This window comes from Drosophila suzukii, chromosome 3 (assembly GCF_043229965.1).
Source record: "Drosophila suzukii chromosome 3, CBGP_Dsuzu_IsoJpt1.0, whole genome shotgun sequence".
Lineage (NCBI taxonomy): Eukaryota > Metazoa > Arthropoda > Insecta > Diptera > Drosophilidae > Drosophila > Drosophila suzukii.
Window position 1 is genome coordinate 6,426,029 of NC_092082.1, and position 21,224 is coordinate 6,447,252.

General features: G+C 36.6%; 1 protein-coding gene across 2 annotated transcripts in view; it reads right to left on the reverse strand.

Annotated features, from left to right (window-relative positions):
- The window catches only part of LOC108013221 (Ig-like and fibronectin type-III domain-containing protein 2), a 79,236-nt gene that overhangs the window by 31,388 nt on the left and 26,624 nt on the right, over positions 1-21,224 (reverse strand). For both annotated transcript variants that reach the window (XM_017078948.4, XM_070995636.1), the window contains exon 2: positions 19,725-19,814. The gene's annotated coding sequence lies outside the window, so the exon portion shown is untranslated. The remainder of the gene's footprint in view (positions 1-19,724; positions 19,815-21,224) is intronic.

Below are 21,224 nucleotides of genomic sequence, written 5' to 3' on the forward strand. Positions count from 1 at the left end.
GTCTTAAATGTTTTTATAAGGTTGAACTCTAATAAAAATAGTTTAGTTAAAACAAATCTATCTTAGGTGTCTAAAAGTATGCAACAATATATTTTAAGCTCAGCAGAAGAAGATCCTTTATTCACTGCATACTTTTAGACACCTACAATAGCATTAAGTGATTTCTAAATATAGTAATTTATGTGGTGCATTTAAATATTTTTTAAAAATATTCTTTCATATGAATCCACCCTTATTCCTTTGTATAACACGACATAAATAAATTAGTAATAACCTGACAAGCTGGCAAATGGAAAATCTAATTAAGAGGCTCCGCGGTAATTTTAGCGCGTGCTCGAGGCAAAGAAAAAAGCACGAGCCTGTTTTCAAAGAGCAATTACATTAATTTTGCTCAAGAGCAACATGCACTCAGCGCTAAACTTCATTGCAACAAAATTTCCGCACCAATGTGCAAAGAGTTTTGCGGCAGTAATGCCAAAGTGGCGGCGGTGCATCCGAAAGTGAGGCCCAGGATGAGGATAAAAGTGATGCCTGCAGGCAGTGCAGCCCAGCCATCGAGGAAAGTCAACCGCGACCGAAAGTGCCAAGTTCGTGTTGCTCAGTGTTGGTGTCTATCTGTGTGCGCGCCACGAGGTGCTAATGAGCTGCAGTTTGCAGTCACTGAAGATGTTAGCAGGCAGCCATTTTGCTGTTACCAACTTTGGCTCTTTCCCGCGCTGACAGCACTTAAAAGCTTTGTGCCACACACAGTTGCACTGGGAAAGAATTGAGCCTTGATTTGAAAATTATAACTAAAATTTTCGTCGTCTAAAATATATAATATTTAGGTATCTTGTGTGTACACTTGCATCTGAGTTATATTTTTTAAGACAATGTATAGCCCTTAAACTTGACTAATATGAATTGTTTTTAATAGTTTAAGATATTCTATTTTAAAATATTTATTATGTATTCATTTTTCAATTGAAATTCTCTTTCAAATAATTACAATTCATCTATTTCAAATTATTTTTTAGGTTGTCCTTTTTTTTACTATGGAATAAGGATTCTTATCTCCGGAAAATAAATCACAAAAATAATACTGCTAATTGTGATTTAATTAAATAAATACTATGTACTGCCCAATAATACATTTAAATGTACTTAAATAAAATAATAAAATGCCTAAAATTTTTAATTTAAGGTACAGAATTTTATAGAATATTTTATTTATATTTACTTTGTAGTGTACCCCAATTCAACTCCCCCCATTTTCCACGCCCACTCTTTGGTGACGTGTGTTTATGCTGTTGATATTTTTGACATTTTCGTTTGGCATTCTCGTTATTGTTACTGCACTTTATACAAGAGTTGTTGCCACTGTTTTTTGTTTCCTTTCCGTGCATTATTCCCATTTTTGTTTTAATTAAAATTTCACATGTCAACGATTTTTTGAAGGTGACTGTGTGCGTAGGTGGATTGCCACCTCCGCCGCTGCCAAATGAATGAGTTTCTCATTTCCTCAGCCAACGAGCATCCGCTCAATGTTATTTTTATTGGACCCCATACTTGTGGATTTCAAAGGTATATTGCTATGGGGCAGAATGAATAAGTTATATTTGAGCAAAGGTATTGAAGGATGATAAAATATATGAACAAAATAAATTTCTCAGAACCGAGATTTTAGGAATTTATTCTTTGATAAATTATTTTCGTTTATTTTCTTTACCTTTTCCACAATCATTAAATTAAAGAACCCATTCTTTTGTTTGAATCCTACTTTAATTTAGAAAACAATTATGACCATAAGACAAATTAAAGTACTATATAGTTCTTATAAAAATTGTCTAGCTGTTTAGAAAATGTTTGTGTCCTCAAAAAGAGTAAATATTAATCTGAATTAATTTTAAAAACAGTTTTAATTGTGTATAATTATTCCTGAGCTTATTGTTTTCCTTTGATATCTATAGACAACTTCTCACGGAAGATAAAGCAATCATTTCTGTAACATTGAAAAATAAATCACCAACTATTTCATCATTGTTCTAATTGGCTTAACTTATGATTAGAATCACTTGCCAGTTTCACGATGCAATTAACTTGAGATGATGGTCTTAAAATGCAAATAAATGCAGTGGGTGTTATATAGTCGAAACTTTTGTGTAGATTTTATTATTATTTTTTCCCGATAGCGCTGTCGTCATTTTCACATCGGCGGGGGTGGCTGTCAACTGCATTTTGTGCTGGCAACTGTGAAATAACGGGCTTCGCTCCATCTACTCGTCCCTTGCCATACTATTTTCCTCTGATTTTTTTGTAAGCTTTTCCTGTTGCCAATCTATCAAGTCCAAGCATCCAGCAACGCGTCATCTATCGATGATTTCGCTAACTGTGGAACTATGGCAGGGCACCCTGTCATCGGATCCGCACCCACAGACCCACTTTCATATACATCCACTCGTTTCCGTGTTGTGTTCTCAGGTTTTTGTTCCGTTGACATGATGCGCGTCAATTAAAATACGGAAAATGGAAAAGTTTTCCACGTTTTGGCCATGATTTCGCCGATAACAGCGGAAAATTCGTTGATCGACTTTTATGCGCTTTGACGCTGCTCATGTCTCAGACAGTGGGGATTATCCCTTTATCCCATTCGCTTTGAATGCTTTTATAAATCACGAGGAAAAATCCAAGTTGACAACTCTTTGGTTTTGACTTTGCCCTTTAACTATTTTGTCATTTAACAAAGTTATCCATGCATTTTTTATGGGTAAGCAAACCTTATTCATATTTGATGGCTTCCATTTGACCAGGCAATTAAAAGGCCCGAGAAAACATTAAATTTATTGTCAATCCAATGGGGGCATCACTTTGTTCACTTTGCCGTCGGTCGGTGTTTATTCAGGTCTTTGTTTTTATAATTATATATGCGATTTAATGTTGTAAACCCCGCAGCTGTTTGGACAGTTCCCGTTGCTGACACGAAATACATAATTGTTTAATAAACAAATACCAAACAGAGTGGCGATAAAATTATTTTATATTTCTTTACATCCTTAATCAAATTAATTAAAATCATTTTAATAGCTTATGGTATAATTCAGACACCAAAAAACAAGTTACATTTAGTCGACTGCGCAATGCTCTTGAATAAAAAACATTATTTAGTTTTTTTGATATTACAACTGATAGTTTTTGCCTTTTAAAGCCATAAATATAGTTCTTTACATTTATGCCTGACCCCATGGACCCCTTCTTGGGTTATTAATTGAATTTGTAAAATGCAAATCAAAGTACATTGTCCAAGCGTCTGCACAATTAATCAAAAACCCATTAACGATTTTCGAGATACTGGTCCACCCTGAACTTGGCTCGTACTGATTAAATGCAATTAATTTTCTGTCAGCAACAATTGTGCCTACAATTTAACAGGCCAGGGCAAAAAATGGACATAAAACAAAATGAGGCATCTTGCCTGAAATCAGTTGCAAAAAGCCATTTCAGAAAATTAACAAATAAATACATGAGTGAGTAAGCGAAATAACAACAGCAACAGCGAAAATACAAACGGTGGACAACAGAATGAAAAATGTAAATACAAGTTGTTGAGCATTAAGTTTGTTTGGGCTATAAAAAAAATGTTTTTAATTAAAACGAAAGGGAGACGGTGACGTCTGAATGCGCTAGCGAACAATTGCCATAAAGTTGGGCGACTTCATAAAGTCTACGAAAATAAGTTTTTGGAATTAATAAGACATGGTAAGTTCTGAAAGTCTGACAATTAAATTTGAAGAAAGTCTTTCTCATTCAAGGAAGGGCAGTAAGGGAAGAGTAATATATTGTTGTAGACCTTTCTAAATATATTTAAACTATTTTTTAATTTTTAATAAATTTTTTATTTATTCTGCTAATAAGTAGTATTTTTGTAGACCTTTCTAAATATTTTAAAAATGATTTTTGATTTTCAATATATTATTGATTAATTCTGGCAGTGAATCCTACAATTCATATTAATAATGGCATTGTTATTTGTTCATATTTTCTAGGAAGCTGGGAATTTCAAAACAAATTTCTTTAAAAATTAACCTGAATTTATTTTCGCAAACACCTTACCACTTTCTTGATTTAAGTCGTTTATAATTTATTATATTAAACGCATCTATAAATAAACACCTCTGCTCTTGACAACCGTATCCAAACAAAAGATACCCCTTTTATGGCCGCGTGAAGTATATTCAGCCTATCGAAATTGTTGATTCAGAAACACTTGAACTCCGCAAATAATTAATCATGATACGTCAGTTGGCCCGTTGGAAATGCAGGAAGTAGATATACTATTCCGTTTCTGAACCGAACTGAAAACCCATTCCGCTCTGGGCCATCTTCAGTCAGTTGTCAGCGTTGTCAGACTCATCGGACAGGGCAAAGCCAACAGCATTTGGTTTTAACACGTTTTACTGTTTCTGTTTGCCAAAACATTTCGTTGCTCGTCGATTTTTAATGAGAAAAGGGTTTTATTTTGTTTCGTTTGGTTTGGTTTTTTTTTCTTTTTTGGTTGGTTGGGTTTAATCACGAATTTTGGAGGGACAAGCCATCAGTCAAAGTGGCAAACTAATGGTTTATTTATACAGACAGGATTGAGGGATTAAATTAGATTTTAATTCGGAAAGAAAATGTTGCCAAACTCTGAATGCGGTCAGGCCATTCATTCATGGCGCAAGGACATTTTAAGAGGATAAACCACTTTGGAGACTCCACTACATTAAGCAAAGATCATAATCGCCTTGAACAAGAACTTTTGCACAAAACTAAAAACGGAAAACTGAAAACTAAAAACGGATAACTGAAAACAGAAAACAGAAAACAATGCAGCTGACGGCAGACTACACAAGTAAAACTGTTGCTTACAAAGAGAAAAGGACGAAGGATGTGGCTGCTTAGTTCCAGTAAATGCGCGAAAATTTCCAAAAACGAGTTCTCACCCACTTAGGTGCTGAGGTGCAATCTGTTTACTCAATAATTTGCAACAAAATGAATGTACATTTTGCACAGAAATTCCCCAAACGCCGAATGCATTCTGCTGCTGGACTTGCTGACGTTGCGCATACGCAGCGTTGTATGCAAACTATCCAACTGGGAGATGGATGGCTGGTTTGGGGGGCAGGATACCCAAGGATCCAAGGATCTAAGGAGCCAGAGAGCTAGAGTCAAAGAAAATTTACCCCAACCCGGCATCGTTGTGGAGCAACAAAAAAGTTGATTTATAAACAAACTTTTGCGGCACAAAGTTCTGTTCGGACCGTCAACAAATGGAAAAGAAAATCATGCTCGCCAAATGGCCAACGAAAGTTAAAAGTACGCCAAGCCATTCGACCAGATGCCGTCTTTTGGCTTTTGGCGCGTGCTATGCTCGATATTGTGGTGTTCCTGTGTGTTTTTGCCATCTGAAAATGTGCAAATCCAAACACACAATGGATGGCCCCAAGAGTTGAGGCAGCATCAGCATAAAATACGCAGAGCAAAAACACATCATTGAGAAGCATTCACAAGTTAAATAATAACGCGACCAGATACAAAAGCGCAAATAAAGTAGTCGAGTCGAGTGCCAAGCATTCCCCGCATCTATTTTCGACGCCAAGGAGTTGGTGTCTGGATAGATGACTCCAATATGCACAGAAAATAGAGTGGAGAGATCACTGCGAGAAAATGTTATACATATTTTATTTATTTCAATTTAAGAAATATTTAAAAGAAGTGTTAAACTTCACCTTTAAGCAATTTTGAAGTACTTAACTTATTCAAAGTCTTAGACAAAATCTGGAGCATTGGCATTACCCATTTATCTTTCTTTACTTAAATTCCAATATAGTCCTTTCGCTCAGTGCCAAAGTGGCTGCAGAGAACTAAATAAGAACCATCCTGGCCCGCCTCCCACCTCCATATTGCCGCCCACAACTCCCACCAAATCAGAGCAGACGCCCACCCACTTTCGGATCCCCAATTTCCACTCACCGCTTCAGCGAGTGCGGTAAAAGTCCTCAGTCAAATCAGTTGCTGGCACGATTTTGGCAAGCAAAACTAAATCGAAAAAAGCCAAAAGAAAAACTCTATAAAAAGGCAAAAACAAAGTTTCGGTGCTGCCGCCACTAAGAAAGCCGAGTAGCAGAAAGGCACTTCAAGAAAAATATATACTACACTTTTTAAGGGGTTATTAAAAAATTATTTTAAATTTTGAAAATGAGATAAAGATTTACCAAGCTGATTTAAAAGTTTTATATATAAATATTCATTTTCTAAAATCAACACATTTTATATGTCTTATGGGCTTACAAAGTGTTTGCAAGTCTTAAAAATATTAATAATTACTAAAAATTATTTGTAAAACTTATTTACCATTTTAAAAAATATTTATGTTAATGTTACATTTCAAGTAAAATTGTGTTTGATTTAAAGACATTTTTTAAGTATGACTGTGATTAATGAAAAAACATTTTTGACTCTTTATTTATTAACAGCAAAATAAATATATAAAAGCTATTTACCATTTCTAAAAATTGATTTATATATTATAAAGCAAAGCTGTGGTCAATTGAAAAACATTATTAAACATTTAAGGCATTTTCTGCAGTAAATAAAATATCTAAATATTAAAAATATTTATTCGCCGTGCTGAAAAACCGGCGGGCAACCAACACAACGCACAATCGACAAGTTGTGCGCGTTGGCTTAACTTCTGCCACAAAATTTTAGTTTCCGCCTTTTGATGGCTGGGCTGCATGCTTCTTTGGCCCGCCTCGCCAGCAAGTTTTATTCTTTCGCAGTCTGCTGAAAAGATGTTTTGGCTGTTGCTTATTTGATTTTCCCGCTGGCTTTTGTTGCACCAACACAGCTCCAGAGACAATAGCATGTGTACCACAGACACCGACTCAAAGCAGCCAGCAACCAGCAACCGAGGCAAATACGCAAAAATTTTTGTAATTTTCCAACTTATAAGCGAATATCTTGAAAAACGGCCAGCCAAAACCAAACCAAACCGAAGGCCAAAAGTCGAGGGTGGGTGGTGAAAGTCACCACCAACCACCCACCCGCCAGAAAGCCACTTGAAAAGCAGCTTTAAGCCAACAAAACCAACGGACAACGAACAATTTGGCAAGAGATGAAGCCAGAGGAAAAGTTCCGAAGGGAGCAGCAGCTGATGTCTGGCTGATGTCTTAAAATGAAAATGAATGGGAAACCTTTTTGGCCCCGCTTGATTGAAAGTGTTGAAATAGTCTTTCGGGTCAGCTGTCGGGGCATTAACATGGCCAAATTGTATCGGGGATTAGCGCTAAATGATATTGCGATATTGATAGTTTCGGACATGGCCCAAAAACTTATCCTTAGTACAAGTACTTATCGCAAATGAACGTTGACGAAATGGTTTTCGATTGTTTTGTGTCCTTGTTCATCTTGCCATTCTTGCCATTCTGTTGTTTGTGCGAAATATTTACTGATAAGCCATTCGGACATCTTGGGGCTTAGCTATAATCGATGGGAAATCATTCTTGTGCAGATAGACAGTATTTACTTGGTGGGCACTAAGCTTTCCGTTCAACGATTAATGGCTCGTCGAGGGAAAATAATAATTTACAGAGTCCAATCAGCGGAAGTTTATGTGGAGAAAATAATACTTCATGACTTCATATAAACAAGATGTATTGCAGGTCAAGGAAATAAGAAATTCTCAGTGGTCCCATTCTAAAACCCATTGGAAATACGAAAAAATCGAACATGAAAGTGGGTTAAATTTTTGACCCTCGTAAAAAAGAATAATTTAAATGCAGATTATTAGATAATTCAAACACAAATTCATAGAGGTATCCCACGTCTAAATCGGACTTCAATAACTCAAGTTATGGAATCTTGAAGTGCAATTTTGGGGTGCCATTCTGAAAACTATTGGAAATACGAAAAAAACTAACATGAAAATGGCTTAAAATTTAGACCCTCGTTAAGAAGAATAATTTAAATGCAGATTATTAGATAATTCAAACACAAATTCATAGAGGTATCCCACGTCTAAATCGGACTTCAATAAGTCAAGTTATGGAATCTTGAAGTGCAATTTTGGGGTGCCATTCTGAAAACTATGGAAATACGAAAAATTCGAACATGAAATGGGTTAAATTTCTGACCCTCGTTAAAAAGAATAATTTAAATGCAAATTATTAGATAATTCAAACACAAATTCATAAAGGTATCCCACGTCTAAATCGGACTACAATAACTCAAGTTATGGAATCTTGAAGTGCAATTTTGGGGTGCCATTCTGAAAACCATTGGAAATACGAAAAAATTGAACACGAAAATGGGTTAAAATTTAGACCATCGTTAAAAAAAATAATTTAAATGCAGATTATTAGATAATTCAAACACAAATTCATAGAGGTATCCCACGTCTAAATCGGACTACAATAACTCAAGTTATGGAATCTTGAAGTGCAATTTTGGGGTGCCATTCTGAAAACCATTGGAAATACAAAAAATTCGAACATGAAAATGGGCTAAATTTTTGACCCTCGTTAAAGAGAATAATTTAAATGCAGATTATTAGATAATTCAAACACAAATTCATAGAGGTATCCCACGTCTAAATCGGACTACAATAACTCAAGTTATAGAATCTTGAAGTGCAATTTTGGGGTGCCATTCTGAAAACCATTGGAAATACGAAAAATTCGACCATGAAAATGGGTTAAATTTTTGACACTCCTTAAAAAGAATAATTTAAATGCAGATTATTAGATAATACAAACACAAATTCATATAGGTATCCCACGTCTAAATGGGACAACAATAACTCAAGTTATGAAATCTTGAAGTGCAAGTTCGGGGTGCCATTCTGAAAACCATTGGAAATACGAAAAAATTGAACACGAAAATGGGTTAAAATTTATACCATCGTTAAAAAAAATAATTTAAATGCAGATTATTAGATAATTCAAACACAAATTCATAGGGGTATCCCACGTCTAAATCGGACTACAATAACTCAAGTTATGGAATCTTGAAGTGCAATTTTGGGGTGCCATTCTGAATACTATTGGAAATACGAAAAAATCGAACATGAAAATGGGTTAAAATTTTTACCCTCATTAAAAAGAATAATTTAAATGCAGATTATTAGATAATTCAAACACAAATTCATAGAGGTACCCCACGTCTAAATCTGAATCCAATTTCTCAAGTTATGGATGTATATATCTTGAGATTAAATTAATACCTTAACTCGTAGACATGTTGGAAATTCTTTAAGAGTTGAACAAAATCCTATAACAAAATCTGTACATTTCACAAAATGTTTTGTTGAGTACCAAACTTTAATTAGTTCGTAAAAATAAAAATTAAATTGCTTTTAAAACTCCAAAGCGCAATTTCTGCGAATTCCCCTGCAATCTACACCTGTACACAACCACCTTCATATAAAGACAAGCAAACCCACACCGCAAACACATTCTTAAGACCGCATAAAACTAGCAGAGAACTAAGCCAATTTCCGCCATCCCCATAAAGAAGGATATTTAGCAGGAGCACCTGCCACAATCAACTGGCCACGCTTCCAATCTGGATCAACTCCCACTCACCGGGTCTCAAAGAGAACTCATAAATCCGAGGTCGGGGGCTGGTTTATAATCATCATCAGGCCATAAAGTATTGTCTGCTCCAACAGGTAAATAAGAAAACTTTTGCCTCACTCAACCTGCGCCATAAACAACTTTCCTTGTCTTGAGCCAGCAGCCAAGCCAAGCCAAGCAGATGACGTTGGTCACTGGTCTGCAGTTAAACTTGGTCCACAGCATCCTGGTATTTTGCAATTAAACAAAAACCGAAGAGAAGCCAATAAAACTTTGACCACTTTAGCAGACCGGGGCAAAGGACACCATCCAGACTGCCCATACACATAAAAGTGCGAATAATAATTAATAGAAAATTAAATTTTGCCCTCTATGGGCGAAATATGCTGAATCGGCAGGAACTTTGGTCCGCAAAAAGCAAATAATATTTCAGGGTATAGACATGCACGAAGGTTTTTGTTTGCAAATGGAAATCGGTTTAGCAAAAAGTTTCAATGATGCCAGCTGAATCGAAACACAAATTAAAACTATATTTTTTCGTTCGCCCCATTTGTGTGTTTCACGTGTGGATACAAAAAATTAGCAAATAGAAATGATAGTCCAAATATACAGAGCAAATATGTTCCGAAATTATGGTAATTTTTTCAGATAAATTTATTTAGTGTAAATATCCGTTTTCTTTTTTAATGGTAAATCAGATTTGGTCGAAATAAAAGAGTAGACAATGATTCTGGTCATAAAAAAAAATATAAACGCTTGGATACATTTTATTCTATAAAAAAATAAGTGTAGTAAAACGAATGCAAGTATTAAAGCAAGGTGATCACTATTTAAAAAATAATAAAACAAAAATTGTATAATAAATAACATTTATTAGGGAAATAAGCATAAATTATTTTATTTTAGGCTTGAATATTACCATTCAAATTCCCTCTTACTAAAACCTAATGGTTCATAATATTTAAAGGATAATGAAACTTAATGGTCTTCCAGCATATCAACCTCGTTAATATAGCACACGTATGTAGGTACATATAACACCATTCATTCCAATCGCAGCACGAACGAAAACAGAATTCAAAGCCAGTAAAAGGCCACAAAAAATAAAGAAATTCCCGCATTTACCCCTGATTATAATTGAAAATTTAATTATTTTCAATGGAAAGGAAAGCCCAGCAGGGCTTATTTGTTCACTGTATTTGTGGGTGTGTGCAAAAACACACATGTAATATACGTATATACGTATTTCTATCTGTAAGGTTCGCTGTTTGTGTTGCTGTTTGCTGCCTATTAATGTCAAGTTGCCGTAATGAGCACACAAAAAGCAGCTGATGATGCTTGGAAAAGTCACAGTGAGAGAAAAAGTGTACCTTATGCTATAGAATTACTTTTTAGAATATTATATTAAACTGTCCTAGTATAAAATGTAGCATTAGAAAATCTATCATTACAAATTTTGTAAAGAATTTTGATGGACTATTGTTTGGAATTCCACTTAAAAATCTTCAAAAGCACCGTGGAATATGAAAACAGAAATATTATTTTAAGAAATTTCAAAGGTACCTTAGATATCTAAATATGTTTTCAAAAAATTATTTCGTATAACAATATTTTCAGGGTATATACATTTTTCATGGATGAACAATTTCATTATTTTTTCTCTGTGCAGACCCAGGACGAAAGAATGGGGGATTTCGGATAGGGATTTTGGGGGGATGAGAGGAATCGGGGATTTTCCTGTGTCAAGGCGTAAGAGCGTGCAAAAGCATTAAGGTTAGCTGGAATGGGTCCTGTTCGAAGGATATATCCGTATGCCGGGGACTCGTCCTCCGTCTGCTGTTGCCGCTTTTTCACTTATTTATGAAAATGAACCAAAAATCAAGAAGTTAAATTGGTTTTGTGTTTTGTTAACTTTTGTCTGCCAGGGAGCCTTTCTCCTTTCTCCTTCCGATTTGGCTTTTTGCGCTCTGTTTCAACCTGTCGACTTTGTTGTTACATTGTTTATGCATGCGTGGATATGTGTGTATATAATTGAAAATACTCGCACACAAATCCGCAGAATCAAGCGGGGGGATGAGAGGGGTAATAAATATGGGCCCAGGAAAATACAAAGTGAAATTTATACCCGTCCGCCTGAAACCTAAATACGTATTATGCAGACGCCACACTTCACTAAACCGACGGAAAACCCCAAGAAAATCGCCAGCCAACCCTACATGTGGGGAAAACTTTGCCGTTGACAAGGCAACTTGACATCGAACTGGCGGGGGGGGTGGGTGGAAAATGAGGGGCGGGAAAAGCCAAGATACTGACTGACATAGTTTTGTGGGCGTCTTTTGTATTCTCATCTATTCAACGTTTATTTTTTTTTTTGCCCCGTCTTGTGGACTGGGCTCAAAGTTATGGCTGAAAGTATGAGAATGGCTGTAAGTAGTTTTCGTAACTGTTTTTGATAATCAAACGTAATTTATGTGTCTTGAACTTGCCCCTTTAGGAGCCACTATCTCATTCCGCCGGTTCAACGTACTCAATATTAGCAGCCATAAATGTTTATTACACACAGACATTTTGTTAACCCCTTTTGAGTCTGAGACATGGTTACTGCAGATATCCTCAGGAATTTATGGTATTGCCAAAAGGGTTGGAAGTAAGACATTAGATTCAATAACAACGAATCAAATCGAATTGGCCATAGCCACCATAATTGATGAGTAACAAAAATAAGCTTTAATATGTCCCACACCAATAATGCGAGACCAATTTTTTATTTAATTAGCAGACAAATAAATAAGTACGGATAACATTAAATGTATGTGTAAGTCTGTATTGGACAGACAGCTTGATATGTGTATATTGTTTGGTCAAAAGCGTATTTAAAACCGGTTTTTTACCTTGTTTAATCTGTCCAAAAAACGTCAACAGTTGCCTGAACACAAAGGAGGGAAATTTAAGATCCCAAGTATCGAAAATTCAATTAAATTTGCCCAAGTGTCTAACAAATGATTATGCACAAAATTACAGCCTAAATAGTTGTGTAAGAGTTCCATTGGAAAATAGCAAATAGTTTAGTAATTTGAGCACTAACTTGTGGCAGACAGTTCAAAACGCACACAGCTTCTCCAGCAATTCTTGTAAAAGCATAAACCTATGTATCAAGTATCTTTACTTGCACAAAAAACGTATCCTTCAATCACTTTTTAATTTATAAGCCAAAGCTCAAATCTAATTTACACAGCTGTCGTTGGCCCACAAATCCCGTCACTTATCGGCCATTCACCTGACCGCTTTCTCTGTCTGCTAACTAAATTATGTGAAAGCCAAAAACAACACTGAATGCATTTGACAGCATTATAAATGCAAAATTATCAAGGTACACCCTGGGCAGGACCAAAGAACATCAGTTCCCAGGACAACCAAGACGTCGGTAGCCCAGGAATCCTTAGCTTAGGGAAATGAAGGAACGCTTTTGTCAGTCCCCCCTCATAAATTGCATTAATATGCAAGGGGGGCTGTGTTTTGGCTATGAGGTAAATCATGCCAGGACATCAGCAAGAAGAACAACAAATAACCGCTTGATTGCAGACTATTAACAGCATTAAAGATGAACAATTTAAATAATTCCCGCATGGGTTCAAATATTTCAGGAGGCTTGCCAGTCAGTTGTTCACTCTGTGCCCAACAATTTAGTATATATATGTATCTATATATAGTATACACGTAAACAAGCACAGACTTTGGGTGAAGTAAGGCATATAAATTACTAATACGCACTGTTGTCTTTGCCTGCACTTGGACAGATACACATGTTACTACGAGCATTTGTAATTCAAGTGTAAAATAACAACGTTTTCACCTTGCCCACAATGTTGCCAAAATGTTTCACTTTGTCTGGGACACAAAGATTCAATTAGTTTGTCATTGAATACATTTTGATATGTCAGCCAGTGTTTGATTTAGCACAGATTGTAGACATTTGCTAATTGAATTATATTTATCGAGAATTTCTATCATTTTGTTCATGGATTTTATAATTAGTTTGCATCGGGAATGTGATGGAAAATTTCTGAAACCTGGTTTTGCGATTTATTTTCTAGGCACCAGATTGCTGACCAATTTCAAAGGAAATTAAATTTTGATTATAAATTCATATGGATTGCTTACTAAGCTATCCATTGCATTAGTTATGCAATTTAGGCGTGATAATTTCTTTATTATTCTTATTTTTACAGATCATTTAAATGGCCTCAATTTCCATCTGTGAAAACTTAAGAACTTTGTCTGTCTCCCGTGAAAAGTACCTAAATTAATTCAGCCATAATCACAGAAATTTGCATTAGAATTATAGAAGCTTGCCTCAAACATAAATTCTTAGTTAGTCAGCTGTTGCAGTTTGTCTTTTGTTCAAGTTTCTGTAATTTCGCACAGTTTTTATTCACAAAATTTGCATATTTTGTGCGCAGGCGTACCGCGTCAAATGGATGAAACAGCTGTTTCAGCATTTTGTATTTGAATTGTTGAATTTGAATTGTCGTTCAATTCACCGAGTGGTTTGGTGGGTGACTGGCTTTGGGGTCGCCTTGACCTTGTAACTGTTTTCGAAGTACTTTGTCTCGGTTAATTGTCCCGCGGTATTTGCCAGGCATTTATGGTGAACATTTTTAAGTACCTCCATTACTTAGGGTTTCGTTCACCATCAAAGGTGTGAATGAAGAAGTCAAACAAAAAACCACTAAAAGACCAATAAAGATGTTCACGACTTACAACTGTCGATTGGGGTTTGGCCGGTCTTAAATATGGTTACTTTTTATACACTTGCAGTGGGTATTCTAATTATTCACAGAAACTATAAAGTAAGTATATTTATTGATCTGCTCATTAATAGAATCGGTGTAGGGTTATGAAATTAAGTATCTTTTTTTGTTTGTAAAACTAGTCTGCTTGTTTAGGAAATTCCTAATGGAAATCTTTGTGACTGAAGCTCTGTGACCCTTTTTTCTATTCATAATATTATGTACGAAGGCTTTTCGTCGCAAAAAATATACTATTTAATAAATATCAATTGCAATATTGGAATAAAAAATATTCAAAATCCAATCGATGATATACAGAAGTATATTCTTTCTTAAATTTGATTCTAGTCCCAGATAAATATGTGATACACATTTTTATAAGATTTCTTTAAGCTTAGGGTTTTTTTTATAGTAAGGGTATTAAAAACTTCGTTTCGCTCAAATCCATGCTTACTTTTTCCTTTTTGTTTAACTTTTTTGCACTAGAATTCATAAATATTCAAATGGCCGGCCGAGCCAGTTTGTTTGAAAACTTGTTTCGTACGAGTGTGGATTTGATTCGGTTTCGCGCAGTAAAGGGTGAGTGAGAACCTACAGTATGTGCACTTGAAAGAAATGCCTTACACGAACCGGTTTACCTGGCTCATACACAAATCTATATATTAGCCGACTGGCTATGAATAATGACCACCCGACTGGCTGGCTGGCTGGATTGAGGCAGCTTGTTGGCGTTACAAGTGGCTCGATTCGGTCTCAGTTCAATCGCAGAGGAACAGAACAGAACAAAGTGTTTTCTGTCAAGTATAAATCATGAAACTCGCCCAGTTATACGGCAGATCATCGCTGATTCTATGCACCCATGAATGATTCAAATCACGAAGGGAAATCACACGAGACCTGGGCCCCAGAATCATCTCCGTAGCACTTCTCGACTTTACTCCGCCTGATATCCATCATTAGATACCCATAATTGCTGAAGCAGACAGGTCCGATCTGACCCTACAAGGTCATCATTAGTGTTGTACTCAAGGCGCACATTAAATATCCATCGAAAATTGTCGGCTATTTCTGTTAATCTCGTTCTATGGAATCACAGCCACTAATGACAACCAAAGAGGAAACAACAAGGTTGGCTTGTGGTTGGCTAATTTATTTAATTAGCAAATGTTTTACTTTGTTCTTTAATTCGATTTGATTTGTGCTGTGTTTGGATAAGTAGAATTTACTTGGCAGAATAAATAATTTGAAGTAACTAAGGGTATTTATCTTTTGAATAAACCAGAATGGTATTCATTTTTTAAATTTCTGATGTTAACAACCATTTAATCATATTGTGCTTCAATTTAAAATGCTTAATAGAAACAAGTTTTGATCCCAACAAATACATTATTTAAGGGATATAACATATTTTTTAAAGTATAAAAATCATTCAAGTAAAGTGCAAATAAGGATAGTTTCCGTTTCCATAAATATATTGCTAATCACCATATCAACGCTCAGTAACCAGCTTGAACGATAAAAAACTCAGCCAGAGATAAAAACAAAACTCTGTTTGAATAATAGTGGGATCATTCAAAGTTGGGCATAGTTGGGTTTAAATCCCTAAATTGCATCAGGGGGATAGATTCCGATGCTCAACCCGCCTCTTCCAATTCAAAATACCCTTTCCACAGCCGCAAGAAACTTTCAATTGCCAACTCTGGGAAAAGTTAAAAAGCGGCACGCGGAAATTTTCCATTTTCTTTTTGTTTTCCGTAGTTTTTTTGTTGTTGTTTATATAGCCAGCCATCAACAACAACAACTAACTGCTAAACTGTAAAGTACCAGCAGCCACCCTCTGACCTCGGGACCCCGTCCACCGGGCGACTCCCAATGGCAGCCATTAAATGAAACTTAATTAGCCCTAAATAAGCAACAGAGCCAATGAGTAAAATGTGGCTGAAATGGTTTGGGGTACCTACTGGGTGGCTTTGGGGTTTCAGGGCTTTGCATTTTAATGCACAAACTGAAAAATCATTGATTACTTTCGGTGGGGTTTTATTTTTTGGCGGGGCAAATGGGCGCTGCACTTGGCAAACTAAAAGAAAAACGTTTTGTGCATTTTACGCGATAAGTTGATTAAATTGCATAAAAGTGGGCCGAATGGATCGAATATGTAAGGGGGCTGCACTGAGGGAAAACCTCATTTCAATTAAACCAACATTAATGAATTTCGATTTTCTGCTACCAATTTTATTTCATGGAAAAAAAGGTGGATTTTTATTGGTGAAACTATATAAAATAATCATTTAAAAATTAATTGAATTTCGAGCACTACACGAATCTACTTTAAAGATATATGTAGAGAGATTTTCTTAAGTGCAGGCAGAGGGCGAGTTGGCTCTATAAAGTGGGGATCATAAAACGCATTAGCTGGCGGTTGAGTGGGCGGACTGAACTCTCCCCAGATTGAGATTGAGTGCCGCTAATTTGAATCCGTAATTTCCTTCAGAGGCGTGCACCACGCCCTCCGAACCCCCATCCCCCCATCCCCTTTTCACAATATTTACCCAGTGGGTGCGACCGTAAACCGGCTTAGAACATGGCTGCAATTTTGTTGCAACTTGCAGCGGACGTAGCAATTCCCAGTTTACGGCCGTATTATGTGCTCCTTACTGCCTGGCCTCAGCCTTTTTGCATCTACTTGTAGTTCATCGAGTGTTTGGACGGGGGATAAAAAAAAAATAGAGTACGGGGGTCGCTGGAGATGGAGAAAAAGTTGCAACTTTTACGAGCCGTAACGGTCGAACGGGCCGGCAAGTACAGTTACACCCGGTGGAGCAACACACCCGACTGGTTAGCTGTTAACAAACTAGCTGGGATAGATGGTAAGATAGTTGTATTCAGCACTCGTCCTGTAGGAACCCCCAATCTCCTAGCACCCACCCCAACCCCACCCCCCATCAAACAAACTTAAGCAGTCCGCGGGGATTTAGTGGCGCTGCAGCCCAAACCTCCACAAATGTAGTTCAAAGTCGTGCAACATCGTAAATCCATCGTTGAACTATAAAAAACCGTCTTACTGCAATTTGTATCTCTTTTGCTGGTTGGGTGGCAAAAACGGTTTTGGTGGGGGTTTACAGTACCCGGTACTTGTAGATAATACGGGCATATTGCAGATACGGAAGTACAAGTCATACTGATAAGAAAGAGTTTCAGGATTTTATATCAACCCATATAGGATTAGGGATCTCTGGAAGCCTAAGACTTAATGCTACAAAATTTGGGATGCTGACTTTGAAGTAGATAAGCTTTGCATAAAACTTTGCACAAGCTCATTCGATAGCATAGAAAACATACTCCACAACAACCATATTTCACATGATATTTAGTCTTAAAAAGAGGTTTGTACAAATGGGACCATTATCCGATTAAAAATTCAAGGAAGTTATGGGGATTTTTTGTGTTATTACACAACAGGACATGAAATACCAAGTATCTCCTAGTTGAAACACTTGACTTTAATGCTCTTTCTTGTGTTTTGTTGTTTTTACTTCTGTTTCTAGGGTTCTGGCAGCCGCTTTTGGCTTTGGCTTTGGTCTTTTGCTCGGTTGCTCAACCCGTGAGCACTTTTTAATCCGATTTTGTTGCATTTTTTACCATGTTGAGTGTGTGTGTTGCCGGCGATTACGCTTGCCGCTTCTTCTTATTCTGTGCTACTGGTACCGCTTCTTCTGCTTCTTCTTCTGGCTTTTCCAACTACTTTCCCCCTTTTCCGATTTTTTTTGGTTTTTTTTTTGATTATTTCAGCTGCACACGCTTTGGCCGAGAGTCACCCTCGTCACCCTTAGACGGCCCTAACGATTTTGCATTTTTTATTTAATATATGCGGTGTTGCCCTTTTCCCCTCCGGATTCACCTCTCCGTTGTTGATGATGTTGCGGCCCCTGCTTAGCCTTGGTTGACTATTTAAAGCCGTAAAACCCTTAACCGTGGCTTAGCTACACGGGCCATAAGTTCACCCGGAATGAGAGTGCACAGAGAGAAATGGTTCATCGAACTTGACATTGTTTTCGGAGGGGATGGAAAACTACGGAAAACAAGGGCGTGAATTAAGAGGAAAATACCTTGCTATCTCTTTAAGACAACCCTTTGATTAGTTACCTAATCTTTTCTGAATTTCTCTACACTTTAAACATGTCACTTAGAAATAAACTATGTGGCAGGGCTAGGATCAACAATTATATTTTGATATAAAAGAATATATGACTTAAAGGTCATTTAGATTATTTGTTAATAAAAAAATTAATATAAATAAAAATATAATGTCAGTCTTTTATACAAACTATATTATTGTCAGGAACCAAAGAAATATTGCTGTCAAGTTTTACTATCACAGTCTTGCCTCACGCGACTTAAAATTAAATATTAATAGAAAAACATTTTTTGAAACAATCCCCTTGTTATCTAAAGGATAAAGGTAAACCAAAAGCTTCTTAAAATGTACAGCAGTGCCCAGTTAACCCAACAATTGACATTTTTCGGTGATTGTTTCACTGTTTTATGTGCCCGGCAGATCCCTCATTTGGCCAACGCCAACAATGCCCGGAATACCTGATTCGTTTGATAATCCTTTCGCCCGAAAAGTGCTTATGTACACAGGCCAGATTGCCTGTGAGTCGTCCAAGGATCAGAGGACCAGAGTGGAGGAGTCCAAAATCCGAGTCGGAGTCAGGATCTAAGTCCTGGCCGGGTTGCAGTACCGCCTCGGGCTCTTATTTTCCCGTTGCCTTGGCATTCGGCTTGTCTCTGTGTGTTTTGGCCTATTTGCATTATGAATTATTTATTTTGTTTATTTCTGCTTTGCCACGAAAACACAGATACAGAGAGTTAGGCGGTGAGCGGGAAAAGCGGGGGAAAAAGCAAACCGAACCCGGAAAATGTTGCAAAAGTGGAATACTTGACGTCGTCTCAGTGATAAACGTGGACGGCCAAATAAAAACAAAAACGGGCCCAAAGAGAAAAACCAAAAATAAAGCGCACGAAATACGCGAAAAGTGTTTGCTCGGATTAAATTTATGAATATTATATTCAAGCAAAAGTTCTGCCATCCCAAAAACCCGACCCACTGCAATAGCACAAGTTTGTCTATAAATTTTTTGCGCTTCCACCCAGTCTGTCCGGAATTTACGGTCCTAGCCGCAAAAAAAAAGAAAAATAAGGAGGTAAATTGCCAGCTATTGCAGCCCGCTTAAGGGTATCATTTTGGTCAAGTTGTTTATTTTGATGGCAGCCCCGTAAAATGATATATCGACTGTTCTGTATCTAGATGGGGATTCGATGTTAATGAGTTGACCGCACTTACTGGGCTCGTAAAGTATGCGACTGCTTAATCCTTTCAGCTCCAAGGTTGCCTTCAAATTCATACAAATCATTCGTTACAATCGTGGGAAATCTAAAAGATACAAAAGATTCGATAATTAGCTTTTAAATAAAGATAAGATATAATCAAAATAATATCATGTTTCTTTTGTTTGAGTCCGTATTTGATTATGGGATACCAAAGATTAATAATTTGTTGAGGTTTTCTGATATTTTATGCATTTCTACATAAATAATAAGTACCTATAAATTTCTAATACATCAGCCAATTAAAATTCCAAGTCTTTACTTAATAGGCCATTTATCATTACTGAATGCTATCAAATCCGACTAAGGATCTACTTGTTCAACTTGGCTAAAAAGCAAAAGACTGCCAGTCTCTCGAAATGTTGAATGCCTTTGTTCATAAAGGAAATTAACTCTTTTCATGTCCCAATTTGCATTAAAAATGTTATAAATTCGCTGGTAAACGTTCCAAAGGCAACTAAGCACATATAAATCTACCCCTAGACCCCATCGAAATGGCCTGAACTCGTCCTGTTCCTTCGGGCCAGGTAAAGTAGTAAGTGATTGTAGCTCCTTTTCGAGGAAAATGGAGGTGGTGAAGCGAAAGGTGTGTCGGATGGGCGGGGAAAATGGGGCTGGGAAGGTGGATGGATGGGTTTAAGAGCGATGAATTTGGAATGAATGCAATCTTGCTAAAATATGCAAGGAACGCTCACACACAGACACACCCACTTACACGCACACACACACAGACACACACACTCAGACATTAAACATTGAAGCGACAAACGAAATGAAAAACGGCTGTGCAAATTAATTTTACGTTGTACGAACAACAACAACTATGGCAACAGTTACAGGAACAACGAAAGTAACTGCGTTTGTGACAACACTGAGAGAAAAAAAGGGCCAGAGAAAATATCTTGTAATTAAGTTACTTAATACAATTTTAAACATAATATTTTCATTAGAAAAATCCATGTCTTTTTAATTCATATTAAATAATACAATAGCTTTCGATATGTATTTTACGTTAATTAGTGTAAAAATAAATGATGAATAAATGATTAATAAATTAAGAAGTCATATGGGGCCATAGTATTAAAAAGTATTCAATACACGTTCAAATAGTTATTTTATAAAGCAATGTTATTCGATGTCAATGTAGTGCTATAGTTTTATCTATCAATTTTAACCTCTATCTATCTAAAAAATTCTATATCTTAAAAAATATATTTTTAATTAAAAAACCCTTTTTTCTCAGTGCACAGTAGAACCTCCCAGCGAGGACGATGAATAGCGAACAACAACAAGAACTATGCAGGGCACGCCCATAACTCCAACATCTACATGAGAATGGGCCTCAGCCGTGGGGGCGGGGTTTTTGGGGGTAGTGGGAGCAAAGCGGGATACCAAGGATAAGGATGACTTCCAAACAGCTAGACAAACATTTAAAGGATTGCCAGCAGGATGCCAC